This window comes from Gorilla gorilla, chromosome 8 (assembly GCF_029281585.2).
Source record: "Gorilla gorilla gorilla isolate KB3781 chromosome 8, NHGRI_mGorGor1-v2.1_pri, whole genome shotgun sequence".
NCBI lineage: Eukaryota > Metazoa > Chordata > Mammalia > Primates > Hominidae > Gorilla > Gorilla gorilla.
The window spans coordinates 60,795,619-60,810,117 of NC_073232.2; the positions used below are offsets into that span (position 1 = coordinate 60,795,619).

Here is a 14,499-nt window from a genome sequence, read left to right on the forward strand (position 1 = left end):
TTCTCTTAATTGTCTCTTCTCTATTTTATCCTGCTTTCCACTTCACGCTCTTTGCTGTCACCTATATCTGCTCTTATTATTATGATCACTGATTCTGTGGAATATCAGGCTTTTCTTTCTGATGTGTTTACACCATATATGCCAAAGATGTCAAGTGTATGAAAATATCACAGATAAGCCATTTCTATATGGCTAAATATCCTCCGTTATATTAAGAAATTTATAAAACCTTCATTTTTTAGATTTTCTGGGAGCTACCAACTCCTTTGAAAATTTATCTGTAGATTTGCACTGATCTACATGGCATGATGGATTTTTAAAGGGACTTTTTCAAGAAGAGCTTTAAATATGATCAGTTATTTAACAGAATAAGTCCAATTAGGCCAGTATTCAAACATTACTGCTACATTTTTGATACAATTAAACTTACTATAGCTAAGGAATTATCACTTGAAACTTAGTTACATCCTGCAATCCAGTCTCCCTAAACAACTTCACTGCTTTCCTTATGACTGGCGGTTCCACTGGAGGTTTAATATCAACTTTAACCCTGACTCTGACATAGCCCATCAAAAATAATGAAGTTTGACAAATAAAGCTTTAAATTTTCCTTTTCTTCTCCCACAGTATTTGCATTTCCAACACTTGGATCATTTCTAAACATAAACAGCAGCTATTATCTCTTCTGGCTCTTATTTTACGATTAAGAAAAATTAATGGCTTACTTGCAAGTTTTGTAGAACAACATTCAGTCAAATATATATATATTATTTTGAGACGGAGTCTCGCTCTGGCACCCAGGCTGGAGTGCAGTGGCACGATCTCGGCTCGCTGCAAGCTCCGCCTCCTGGGTTCACGCCATTCTCCTGCCTCAGCCTCCCGAGTAGCTGGGACTACAGGGACCCGCCACCATGCCCGGCTAATTTTTTGTATTTTTAGTAGAGACGGGGTTTCACCTTGTTAGCCAGGATGGTCTCGATCTCCCGACCTTGTGATCTGCTCGCCTTGGTCTCCCAAAGTACTGGGATTACAGGCGTGAGCCACCGTGCCCTGCCTCAGTCAAATATATTTTTATAGAATAAATCTTAAAAATTAGAGCCCTCTTTCAAAGCTAGCTGTTAATCATTTATAGGAAAATGCTACCATCATAAAATTAATGGTAGAACATCATTATAACTTAAACTATCTATAAAAGGTTAAAACAGGATAACACATTTAATGAAAAATACAGCTTAAGCATAGTTTGAGGAACATTGATGATAATAATATGGGATGTTAGAAAATAAATAAAGTGGTATACTTTAGGTGTTTCTACTACAATATGTTTATAGTTACTATAATAGATAAAATTTTATTTGTATCCTTTCAAAAATGGCTGATGTCTCTGTTCATTTTGTGTTACTATAACATGAGATCTGAGGCTGCATAATGTATAAAGAAAAGAGGTTTATTTGGTTCATAATTCAGATGGCTGGAAAGTTCAAGACTGGGCAACTCCATCTGGCGATGGCCTCATACTGCTTCAGCTCCTATCAGAAAGTGAAAGGACAGTGAGCATGTCCCACTGGCACATATGATGAGAGAGAAAGCAAGAAAGAGAAACCAATGAAGCCAGGCTGTTTTAAATGACCTACTTTTAAGGGAACTAATTCATTCCTGAAAGAGTCAGAATCTACTCAACCCCTTGGGAGGGCCTGAATCTATTCATGAGGGACCAGACACCAGGATGAAAACAGCTCCCACTAGACCCTACCTCCCAACAATGCTGCGTTGGGGATCAAATTTTAACCTGAGTTTCGGGAGGGACAAGCCGCATATAAGCTGTAGCAGCTAACTATGATCAAATGGGCATAAAAACTATTCACACCTTCTCAGCTAAAATAAAATTGTTTTCCCACAAATCCTCTCCTCCTCTATATTGACGAATAATTTTAATGAACATGAAGTTTTACATTGTTGTACTTTATATGTTATTTTCAGACTTTTACCAACATATGCTCTAAACTTTCAAATTATTTTAATTTTTTACAATTTCATCTACATGAGAAAAAGTAAATGAGTCAAATGTTTCCTAGAAACATTTATGGTAAAGAGATTGCATTTTTACTGAATTTTTCTGTAATTATCTGTGTGCATTGTTTAAATCTTATATTCCTACACAAAGGTATGCATTGTATATAGATGTATTACTATGATGTATATAGACATATAACTATGATGTAATTATTATTCATATTCCATCTCTGAAGATTCTTTAGAAGTTATTATATATTTAGTTCTTTTTGAACGAATTGAGTCCAAAACTACTTGAAATTTACATAACTTAACATCATTGTAGCCAGTCTTGTCAGGGATACTCCTAAAGTTAACTGAAGGTGTATTTACCTAGCAGCTCTATGCACTTCTCTGAAAGACGCACACTAAAATCTCATTTCCTGAGAGAAGCAACTACAAAGAGTATTTGTTTATGTATTTTTAAAGTTGTAATAGATGTAGGAGTCTTTTGGAGGAATCTTTAGGGTTTTTATGTATAAAATCATATAATCAGTGAACAGAAATAATTTAACTTACTCTTTTCAAATTTGGATGTCTTTTATTTCTTTCTCTTGCCTGAATGCTCTGGCTTGCACTTCCAGTGCAATGTTCAATAGGAATGGTAAAAGTGGGAATCTTTGTGTTGTTCAGTTCTTTGAGGGAATACTTTAAACTTTTCTCCATTCTCTATGATGTTGGTTGTGGATCTGTCATATATGGCTTTTATTATTATGAAGTATGTTCCTTTGATGACTGATACGGCTGTGAATCCATCTGGTCCTGTGTCTTTTTTCTTAGGAAATCTTTTGTTACAGATTTAATTTTACTACTCACTATTGGTCTGTTCAGGATTTCTATTTCTTCCCGGTTCAAACTTGGGAGGTTGTATCTTTCCAGGAATTTATTTATTTCCTCTAGGTATTCTAGTTTTTCCATGTGCCATACTCATACTAGTGCCTGATGATCTTTTATGTTTCTGGGGATCAGATGTAATGTTACTTTTATCATTTCTGATTGTGCTTATTTGAATCTTCTTTTTTTCTTGGTTAATCTAGCTAGCAGTCTATCAATGCATCTGCCTTTACTTTGATTCTGTAGATATGTTACTCCAGAAGACCAGGAGATGGACATTACAAGGGAGACTGAATTTCAAAATCTTTAAAGGAGAATGACAGTATAAGGACAGTTATTTTCATGATTTCATTTCTCTAGATTAAAGAGAAGAGAAACAGAGTTCTCAATGAGTATTATAAAATAAATGAATCAGATTGGTTAATACTAAATTAAATTATTGGGACAGAGCACTTAAATTAAAACATACCATTAAAAAGAAGATTCCCTATTGTGCTTAATAAATAAATTCTGTAAGAAAAATAGTAGGAGAAATTGCCTTAATGATCGCCTAGGACACTCAGTTACCTCTAAGGTTCATCTAAACAGTGTTTTCAATCTGCCCACAAATAATCAATATATTAGACAAAGTTGGTAACATCCACTTCAAATTTTCAGTAGAGTTTGTGTGAATATAAATTAGTTCAGCCATTGTGGAAAGTAGTTTGAAGATTTCTCAAAGAACCTAAAACAGAACTACCACATGACCCAGACATTCCATTACTGGGTATACACCCCAAGAAAAATAAATTGTTCTACCAAAAATATATGCAATCATATGTTCATCATAGCGCTGTTTGCAATAGCAAAGATATTGAAGCAATCCAGGTGCCCATCAGAGGTGGATTGGAAAAAGAAAATGTTGTACATCTATACCATGGAATACTATGCAGCCATAAAAAAGAATGAAAGCATGTGCTTTGCAGTAACATGGATGGAGCTGGAGGCCATTGTCATAAGCTAACTAATGCAGGAACAGAAAATAAATACTTCATGTCCTTACTTATAAGTCTGAGCTAAGCATTGGGTATACCACATGAACATAAAGATGGGAACAATAGACACTGGGGACAACTAGAGTGGGAGGAAGGGGAAGGGACAAGGGCTGAAAAACTACCTATTGTGTATTATGCTCACTACCTGGGTGATAGAATCAGTTGTACCACAATCCTCAGCACTGCACAATACACCCATGAAACAAATCTGCACATGTACCCTGAATCTAAAATAAAAGTTTCATTTTTAAAAAACTCAGTAGAACAAGGAAAGAAAAGAATAATTTTAAACACACCCACACACACATGCATACAAACATGTAGATATATATTATTCCAAACTACGAAAGAAACAAACCATTTTTGCTTAGCACTGACCAGATCATAGCTGGAGTTGCATGGTAAGTCTGAGTTGTCATAGTTTATTACGTGCATTCATTAATGGGAATAGATGCTTAAGAGTATGAGCAGTTTAGAAAAAAGGTTGGAGAATTACATTATTTGGAACAGAAAAAAATCCTGAGATCTTTACATGAAAAAGAGAAATACAAGTAACACTACACCTTTATATTACAGATTATTAAGTAATTTGTTCAGGTTCACATAATCAATAAATGCACCATAATCAGCATAGCAAATTTATTGATTATGTGAACCTGAACAAATTAGTTAACCTTTCTGAGGTTTCAAATTACTTAACCTTTCTTTGTAAAACAGATACACTTATATCAAAAGTACATGGAGAACACTGCTGTTGATCGATAAATGTTGGTTTTTCTATATTTGACTGAACAAATGAAACTGCCTGACTGAGAACTAGAAAAAGCTCGGGGAAGGAGATGAGCTATAAAGCAGTACTCTGGAGTTAGGCAATTATTTTTTAGTTACGTTCATGTACAAAATGAGATGAATTTTAACTAAAAAGTTTTATAGGAAAAAGACAAATGTTTGAAGAAGAGTTTTCAGAAAGAAAATGAAGTCCTATAAGAAGTAATTTACACTCTGTTTCTACGGACAAGCATACACAGGGAGTGAGAGGGAAAAAGAAGATATAAAAATTGTGGGTGAGAAGGACAAATATGAAAGGATTGTGCTCATTGTAATGGAAATGAACTATTACTAGTTAGATTTGGGATTTATGAATATTAATTTGGGAGAAAGTAAGACATATAAATGAGAGTTATTAAGGTATCTTTACAAACGGAATCAGCTTCGTATTTCTTCTCACACAAGAAAAATGTGAAGGCAAGGGAGAGCCATAAAAAGCAAATGTGGTGATATGAATTCAGTTGAGACATAGCTAGAAGAAGATAATACAAAGAGCACTTTACCCTGAGGAATAATGATACACTACTAACCTGGGCCATGCTGATTTAACTACCATATTAATATCACAGGATACATAAAGCAATGTGTATATGTCTCCTTTAAACCTAGGAGCAAAATTCTATAAAAAGGAATTATATCACTGTGGCCCTATCATTTTCTTTTCTTATTCAGTGTATATAAAATTCTTCAGTAGTTATTATTTTCAAATAAGCTACTCTAATCTGAAATTAAAATACATGGAATAATGTCATGCCATTCACCACACAGACGTTACCCATTATAAATTATATAGTTATGCACGCATATGTATATATAATTATTTTATCAAAATATTTATAAAACAAACCTAGGTAGGATAAAATTATCATTACTTAAATATAGATAACTATATAGTTTATTAAAATCTATCAATGTGAAGATTATATATGCATCTGGTGGTTACATAATGTTGCCATCCTGGTAGCATTCTGACTAACAAAGAAGCACTCCCATGCAATATGGGAGGAGGAATTCTAGAGAACACCAAAATTTAAACTTTAAAAATATACTGGAGCTAAGACATGTGATTGCGATTCATTGAACATCACCATTATCAGGGCCTAATCCCAGATGTGCAAATTAGGGCACTATATGAAGGGACAGATAATGGATTTAAAATAGTTTCCTAACAGCTATACAAACAAGGAGTAGCAACCATGTTCATTGCAGCACCTTTCACTATAGCAGCGACATGGAATCAACTGAAGTGTCTATCAGTGAATGAATCAACAAAGACATCGTAGTATGTATACACAATGGAATATTATGTAGCCTTCAAAAAGAAGGAAATTGTCATTTACAAAAAAATGAATGAACCTGGAGGTCTTTATGCTTAGTGAAACAAGCTAGGCACAGAAAGGCAAATAATGAATGAGCACATCTATACTTTGAATTTGAAAATACTTTAATTCCTGGAACTAGAGAGTAGAATTGTGCTTATGGGAGATGCTAGTCAGAAGGTATACGGTTTCAATTAGACAGGACATACACGTTTTCAAGATCTATTGCACAGACAACATAACCCTAGTTAGTAATAATGCGTTGTACATTTCGAAATTGCTGAGAATGAATTTCAAATGTCTCACAACATAAAATATATGTTAATTAGCTTATGTAATCATTCCACAGTGTAAACGTATCAAAACATTGTATTGTAACCCATACATTTATATAATTTTTATTTGTGAATTAAAAATGTAAAAATGAATAAGGAATAGCAAGCATGCAGTAAGAGTGAAATAATTATTGTTGAAATTCAACTTTAAAAGGTATTCAGTCAGGCACATTGGCTCTTGCCTGTAATCCCAGCAGTTTGGGAGACTAAGGTGGGAGAATTGCTTGATGCCAGAAGTTTGCAACTATCCCGGGAACATAGCAAGACCCTATCTCTTAAAAAAAAAAAAAAAAGAAAGAAAAATTAGCCAGGCATGGCGGCACGTGCCTGTAATCCTATGTACTCGGGAGGCTGAAGCACAGAATCTCTTGTTCCCAGGAATTCGAGGTTGCAGTGAGCTATGACCATACCACATCACTTCAGCCTGAGTGACAGGGTTAGACCTTGTATGTCAAAAAAAATGTATTTAAATCAAATAAAATAATGAGTAATATGTTGTGAGGAATCACTAAATTAAGATTTAAGTATTTTATATTTTATTTCTGATTCAGCCATTATTAGATGAAATGGGAGACCTTGTGCAAATCCTGTCACATTTTTGAGATTTTTTATTCTGTATGAAATTCACTGTTAGAATTAGTTTATATTTATGAGTTCATTTAATGTCAATAGTATATGATTCTATAAACCGGTTTTATGACTCTTCTGTTATTTAGCAAATATCTGAGTGCTTATTTTCCAGATTCTAACATAAGTGATATAGATGCAGAGGTGAATTCAATGTCCACTAAACCCACAGTATTGAGACAATGGGTATGTAACAAGCACTGAACAGAAAGTGCACACTTATGACCTGCAGATTAGTTCTGACATTCCTCCTCTAGTAAAGTCCTCAGAGGGTTGTGTCAGCATTTTTCAGATTTAAGGATAAGAAGGAAATATTCACTGTAAAAAAAAAAAAAACAAAAACAAAACAGCACAAAATTAAAGAGAATATGTACTTGAAAGCTGTTAGAACAAGGTCCAGGATCTGCCACAGCAGTTCTTATCACTGGATTTCTTGTGATGTTTGATTATTCACATGATATAGATACCTAGAGGTGGTAACATAGTCCAAAGGTCCAAAAATGTCACATCCGTAGACTACAGTATTTGTAAGAATATGCACAGGATCATCAGACGTACATTCAGTGAAGCACATGTCAGGTCTAGAGGTAGAGAATGAAATACTGGAACCCAAACAATATAAATATGTTAAGGATAAAATTAATTAACAAGCCAGGGTGAGTGATCAAAAGCCAATACATAGAGATCAGTAAATATCAGGGCATAAACTTTGTGGCCTGAATATTAGGGAAGCTATAAAATAGGGGCAAATGTTTATATAAGTGGCACTTATGACCGTATTATATCTAACACATTTTGGAGCTATGAAAAGCTCATTTTGGTTTCAATCTCTCGGATATTTCTCTATCAGCTTTAGAGTATGAAGTCTTTGATTACATTCTACACAGACTATCTTGTATTCTATTCTCTAGAGATGGCTGTCCAGTACTGCTTCCTGAGTTAGAAAGTGATATTGTGCTTTTTACAATAAAAGTGTTGATGTCTGAAGCCTCTGCCCCAATTCCTCCCGGCCCCATGCCCTCATATCTGAAGTATGCATTTTCTGTTTCCTGTTTGTCACACACCTCTTTCCTCTGTACTGTGAAGTTTAGTGGCCACTGAGTTTACCTCTGCATCCCTATCACTTACATTAGCATCTGTCAAATAAGCAGATAGTTGATAAATGACAAACTATTATAAAAATATTTCTTACAATCATACTATTTAAATACAATCATATATATTAATCATTGTGCATGAATCTTAACTATCGCAATCTGAAAAGAAGAAAGATGTGCAACTGATACTGTTTCTATTCCTCAAACAGTTTATTTGCCTATGAAAAAACACCCTCTTTGTAGGAAGGAATCTATTTTTCCCTATAAATTGCCATTAGTTGATTTTAATATATCTAAACCAAGCATATCCAGAGTACACATTCTTGCTTTCAGGAGCCACAAATGACTTCTGCTATTGACAAGTGTGAAAAGGAACATAGCCTATGTCAATGCTACTCAGTGAACACAGGGAAAGCACCAGGAAGCCTTGGTTAAAAATTCACATTAATGTTCTCGGTCTTGCAGGATGATCATATTTCTCTGAGTAAAGAATTAATTCTTAGAATAACATTTTAAATTCTTTTTTAAACTCTTGCTTCAATAATCACAATTCAGGACTAATGATTTGCAATATAAAGATCCTCAGATACTATATTTGTGATATTCATTAGAATTCGTCTGAGAGCAATTTAAGAATTCTGTGGAGTGGAAGCTTATTTGAGCCTATCATGCTTCAGAACATTGGAGAAAATATTTTTGAAGTAGCATGCTATGAAATCATACAAGTCCATAATCTTTTACTCTAAATGATGACAGTGGCTAACCATCAGGAGTCACCCCACCTCTTCTGAGTTGGGATGGGAGCTCCCCAGGTGCCTCTGCAGCTGCCCAAGCCGTGGCTATGGACCCTGGCTTCCCTGTGCTCTCAGGGCCAAGAGCAAGCAGGAGTCCCATCCTCCTGGATGCAGCTGCAGATACCCATATCATAGCTGCAGACCTGGGTCTCCTGCTCCTGCACCTGTAGAACCAGGCATCCCTGCACGTTTAGAGGCCTGGGAAGGCCTCCCCTGCCCTTGCAAGCTTGAAAATGCCTGCTACCACTGCCTGGCTTCTCCCTGCTGTTGGTACTTGCTTTGATCTTGGAGTAAAGTCAGGCCCGAGCCCGGGTGTGTGTGTACACACTGGGGCAGTGCTGACATGCCAGCCCCCTGCAGCCTCAGCCCCTTCCAAACTTTGGCCAGTGACAAGCCTAAGAGAAACGTGGATGGGGTTTTAGCATAGCTTGGAACTGGCCTGCAGGTGCCCCTTGGCATCTACAGCATAGGCACCATGGAGGCAGCAGAAGGCAGACGGGTTTCCTGGGTGGAAGGGGGTGGGTCCCCAGTAATGCCCCACCTTCAGGCCAGGGAGTGCCTGAAGGCTGGGGGCTGGGCTGCCAGTTCTGCAGACCAGAGTGGGGGCTTGTTGTGCCTTCTCTGGCCTGCCCATGGCCACTTATGGACCAATCAGCATGCACGTCCTCCACTCTGAGGCCCATAAAAGCCCTGGGATCAGCCAGAGCTGGGCAGATGTCCTGATGATCAGCTGCAGAGAGGAGCTACCCACACCATGGCCTCCTCTCTGCAGAGAGCAGCAGATGTCAGGATGATCAGCTGCAGAGATGAGCTGTCCACTCCAGGGTCTCCACTCTCCTAGGAGCTGAACACTCATTGGAGCTCCCCCTGTGGGTTTCCTCTGAACTGTTTTATCACTCAACAAAGCTCCTTTTTGTCTTGCTCACTCTCCAGTTGTCTATGTACCTCATTCTTCCTGGGCACAGGACAATAACTTGGTTACCATGGAAGGAGCAAAGGAGGCTAAAATAACTGTAACACAGATAGGGCTGAAACATGCCCCTTGCTCACCATATTGTGGGTGAAGAGAAGGAAAGAAGAGTTGCAGCCCTCTGGGAGCCCCCTGAGTCAGGGCTGTGACTCCCTCTTTGGGGCCCTGGAGTTTCTGGCATCTCTAAGCTTCCAGGAGCAACCATGTTCCCTGGTGCCAGCCGTGGAAGCTGCTTGTGGTGTGCCTGGTTTGGCCACAGCCTTGCAGAGAGTCAGTGCCTATGTTAGCATCAGGAGCTGCCTGTCCCACTGCAGCAGCTCTCATGACTGACTGTGTGCAGTGGCCAGATCCCATGCTCGCTCACACACCCCTCACCATTCTATGCCTGACTCGCCTTTGGCAGGCATGGGACCCAGGCTGGTAGCATAAGCCTAGCACAGCCTGCCAGGCCAAGTGGGCAAAATGAACCCAGCGGGCCTGAGCAAAACTTGGGCAAAAGCATATCCAGCCACAGAGGTTTCTGGCCATAAAAACAACACCCCAAAGATCTTGTGGCATAAACATTTGCTGCCAGTTATGTTTCAAAATTAAAACTTGAAAAGAACGTTTTGTAAATGTAATATGATGCATATCCAATAAATTATGTAATCCTCCTGATGGGTTCCTGACAGATATTACACATCATACACATTAATATTTTTCTAGAAAACCTGTCTATTCAGTTCAAGTTGTGCTGCCAAATGCATTTAAAAACAATTTTAGTGAAAAAAATCTTTTTTTTCCAGAGCTTTTTTAATTTTAGGAATACAAATAAGGTATTTTTGATTTATATTTGGTAAATACATACATGAAGTGGGCCGGTGAGATTTATGAGATTTCTTCTACAAACTCAACATGGCATTTTTATTCAACAATGGGAGCAGTTATTTGTAGTACTATATATATATATATATATTTGAGACAGAGTTTAGCTCTTGTTGCCCAGGCTGGAGTGCAATGATGTAATCTCAGCTCACTACAACCTCCGCCAACCAGGTTTAAGTGATTCTCCTGCCTCAGCCTCCCAAGTAGCAGGGATTACAGGCATGCGCCACCATGCCCAGCTACTTTTGTATTTTTAGTAGAGATGGGGTTCTCCACATTGGTCAGGCTGGTCTCTAACTCCCAACCTCGGGTGATCCGCCTGCCTCGGCCTCCCAAAGTGCTGGGATTACAGGCATTAGCCACTGCACCAGGCCTGTAATACTATTGATAGTGTGGCATTTTAAGATTTTTATGTATCTGTCTGTATACCAAATTAACTAAAATAAATTAAAATAAACTTTTGTTTTATTTTATTTTATTTTATTTTTTTGAGACGGAGTCTCAGTCTGTCACCCAGGCTGGAGTGCAGTGGCGTGATCTCAGCTCACTGCAACCTCTGTTGCCCAGGTTCAAGCGATTCTCCTGCCTCAGCCTCCTGAGTAGCTGGGATTACAGGCGCCTACCACCATGCCCTGCTAATTTTTTTGTATTTCTAGTAGAGATGGGGTTTCACCATCTTAGCCAAGTTGGTCTTGAACTCCTGCCCTCGTGATCCACCTGCCTCGGCCTCCCAAAGTGCTAGGATTATAGGCATGAGCCACTGCACCCGGCCTAAAATAAACTTATTTCAAACACTTTACCACAGTTTCTTTTTATATTTTTTATAGGAGTTCTCTTTTGGCAGAAAGCTCAGACATTTTCTCTGGGAAACCTTTTCTATAACATCAGTGTGTACCCTGGGCTAATGTCACATCCTCCATAATCTCATATCCTCTTTAAGAGGCATTTTCGACCTTCTATTGCAGTAATCACTTTATGTTTGTGTCTCTCCAGGTTGTATATTACTGAAGGGACAGTATCCAGGGTGGAGATGAGCTATTGCCATTTTAATCAGCTGATGGAAATTTCCTTCTAAGAACTACTCAGCAAGAATAAAACCATTAGAAACAATTTACTCAATATACATATTATGCTTTTTCATTCATACATTGTGATCTCCCTAGATACCAAAAATAATTTTGTGATCATTTCTCTTTGTCACTTATGTCTGCAGACCTTGGATGCTCATTTTTCTACATCTGCCAATATAACAGAGCTTTGGAAAATAATAAACGCTGTATTACTACTTTTCTGATTAGCAGCAATGTATGTATTAAATTTAAACTCTTGTTATATGCTTCAACCAAATAGGGGATTAGCTCAGTATAAGAATAGGCCGATTCAAAAAGTGGCCAATTTACCAGTTTTCTATAAAATGTGTTATTTTAAAACTTTATTTTTATTACCAATATTTGTATTAAATTATATAATAATCAGGCCAGTCGTGGTGGCTCACACTTGTAATCCCAGCAATTTGGTAGGCTGAGGCCGGCAGAACACTTGAGGTCAGAAATTCGAGATCAACCTGACCAACATGGTGAAACCCCACCTCTACTAAAAATACAAATATTAGCCAGGCGTAGTTTGGGAGGCTAAGGCAGGAGAATTGCTTGAAGTCAGGAGGCAGAGGTTGCAGTGAGCCGAGGTCATGCCACTGCACTCCAGCCTGGGTGACAAAGGGAGACTCCATTTCAAAACGACAATAACAACTACACACACACACACACACACACACACACACACACATAAAATACTCAGAAAATATATTTTAACCAGTAATAAAAGTTTCAGCATACCATAAGGGCTTGTGTTAGTTTATATTGACTAATGTTAAATAATCTCTGAAGACAGTTTCCATAGTTCTATTTTTATGCTTTTGTCTGTTATCTCAAGAATTACTTTGTCAATATCTCAAACACCATATTTATTAATCATTTATAGTAATTAGTAGTCAAAATTTACTATAATATTTATTTTGTCATTTTAAAAATGTATCTTCCGTACTTGTTTTTTAGTCTTTTTAGCATTTTTGACTAATTTTTTTAAAACTTCCTTTTTTAATTTTTGTGGGTACATAGTAGCTATATACATTTATGGGGATATATGAGATGTTTTGATACAGGCATGCAATGTGTAATGATTACGTTGTGGAGAATGGGGTATCCATCTGGCCTACTTAATTTTTGATCCTTTTTCCATATTTATGGTCAAAATACCTTATTTGCCTCCCAAATATTGAAAAAGCTCTGAAAAAATCAAAAGATCATATTTATGATCAGCATATAAACTAAAATGCTCGTCACAGTTTGTGTTATATGATACTTTCTAAGATTTCACATTTCCTTATTTCTGCATTGATCATCTTACTCTTTCATGCTAAAGCCCTCTACAGTCAACTGCCACATTGACATATTCCAATTGCTCCTTGTTAGAAATCAACATTTTAGTGTTTCATCTGATATAGGGTTGTTTCAGCAACTTCTGAATTTTTCAGATGTTTTATATATTATTTTCCTGGAATGTAAATGTAATTACTTACATTATAATTAGGCAAACTCTCAAGTAGCATATGTGATTTAATTTTGTACTTCTAGCGATAAATAACGAAAACTTTGGCATTTCAATTTTATGTAGCTGTGTTGGAACCTTTCTCTTCAATTTTATATTCATAATGAATATAGCAGGGTTGTGGTGTCAGTCTTCTGCTGAAATTTGGGTTACACATACGTTATGAAACAAACATTCCCAAATGTTAAATATATACCTAAGAATGAATGGAAAAACCAAGCATTATATGTTCTCACTCACAAGTAGGAGCTAAGCTATAAGGATGCAAAAGAATAAGAAGGATACAATGGACTTTGGAGACTCCAGGGGAAAGGTTGGGAAGTGGGTGAAGGATAAAAGACTCCAAATTGGGCTCATTGTATACTGCTTGGGTGATGGGTACACCAAAATCTCACAAATCACCACTAAGAAACTTACCCGTGTAACAAAATACCACCTGTTCCCACAAATCCTATGGAAATAAAAAATAAAAATATATATGCCTAAGAAAACCAAACCATCTTATGATTTTTATCATTTCACAAATAGAGTATTGATGTAAATGCTGCTGAGAGGACTAAGAAAAATCTTCTTAGCAAAAAATTGGTAGATATTATTAAAAGTCACTAAAAATCGTTTTATGCCATATATATTGCTTTATATGTTTAAGCAACTAAAGTACATTTTTGAATATTTGGTAAATTTTCAAAATTTAAAGAATTTATTATCTATAGATTGTTAGACAATTGTCTCAGAATCTCTATGAACATGTTAAATTCTGTCTCAGTATCTGATACCTCTCCCAATCCCACCATTTATTTTATCTTAACACAGATCAGGTCATGATATACCCTTCAAATAGCCATAGAATCCTAATTATGAATATTAAGTGATATTAACTGAAAACCACAAATCAGTTCAACCACATTGTAAATATTTGATAAATATTAAAGATTCAAAGATATATCAATCAAGACTTCCACTCTGGAAGTATTTATAGTCAACTTCATTTTGATTCCAATCTATTTAGGTTGGTGCAAAAGTAATTGCGGTTCTTTCCTTTGAAATGATTGGCAAAAACCACAATTATTTGCACCAACATAATAATATGATTGGGTGGGTGTTGTATGACTTTAAATAAAAACTAATGCACTCATCA

The 14,499-nt window shown here is 36.7% G+C and overlaps 1 protein-coding gene across 1 annotated transcript in view; it reads left to right on the top strand.

Annotated features, from left to right (window-relative positions):
* The window catches only part of PCDH15 (protocadherin related 15), a 1,796,064-nt gene that overhangs the window by 737,548 nt on the left and 1,044,017 nt on the right, over window positions 1-14,499 (top strand). The window lies entirely within an intron of this gene.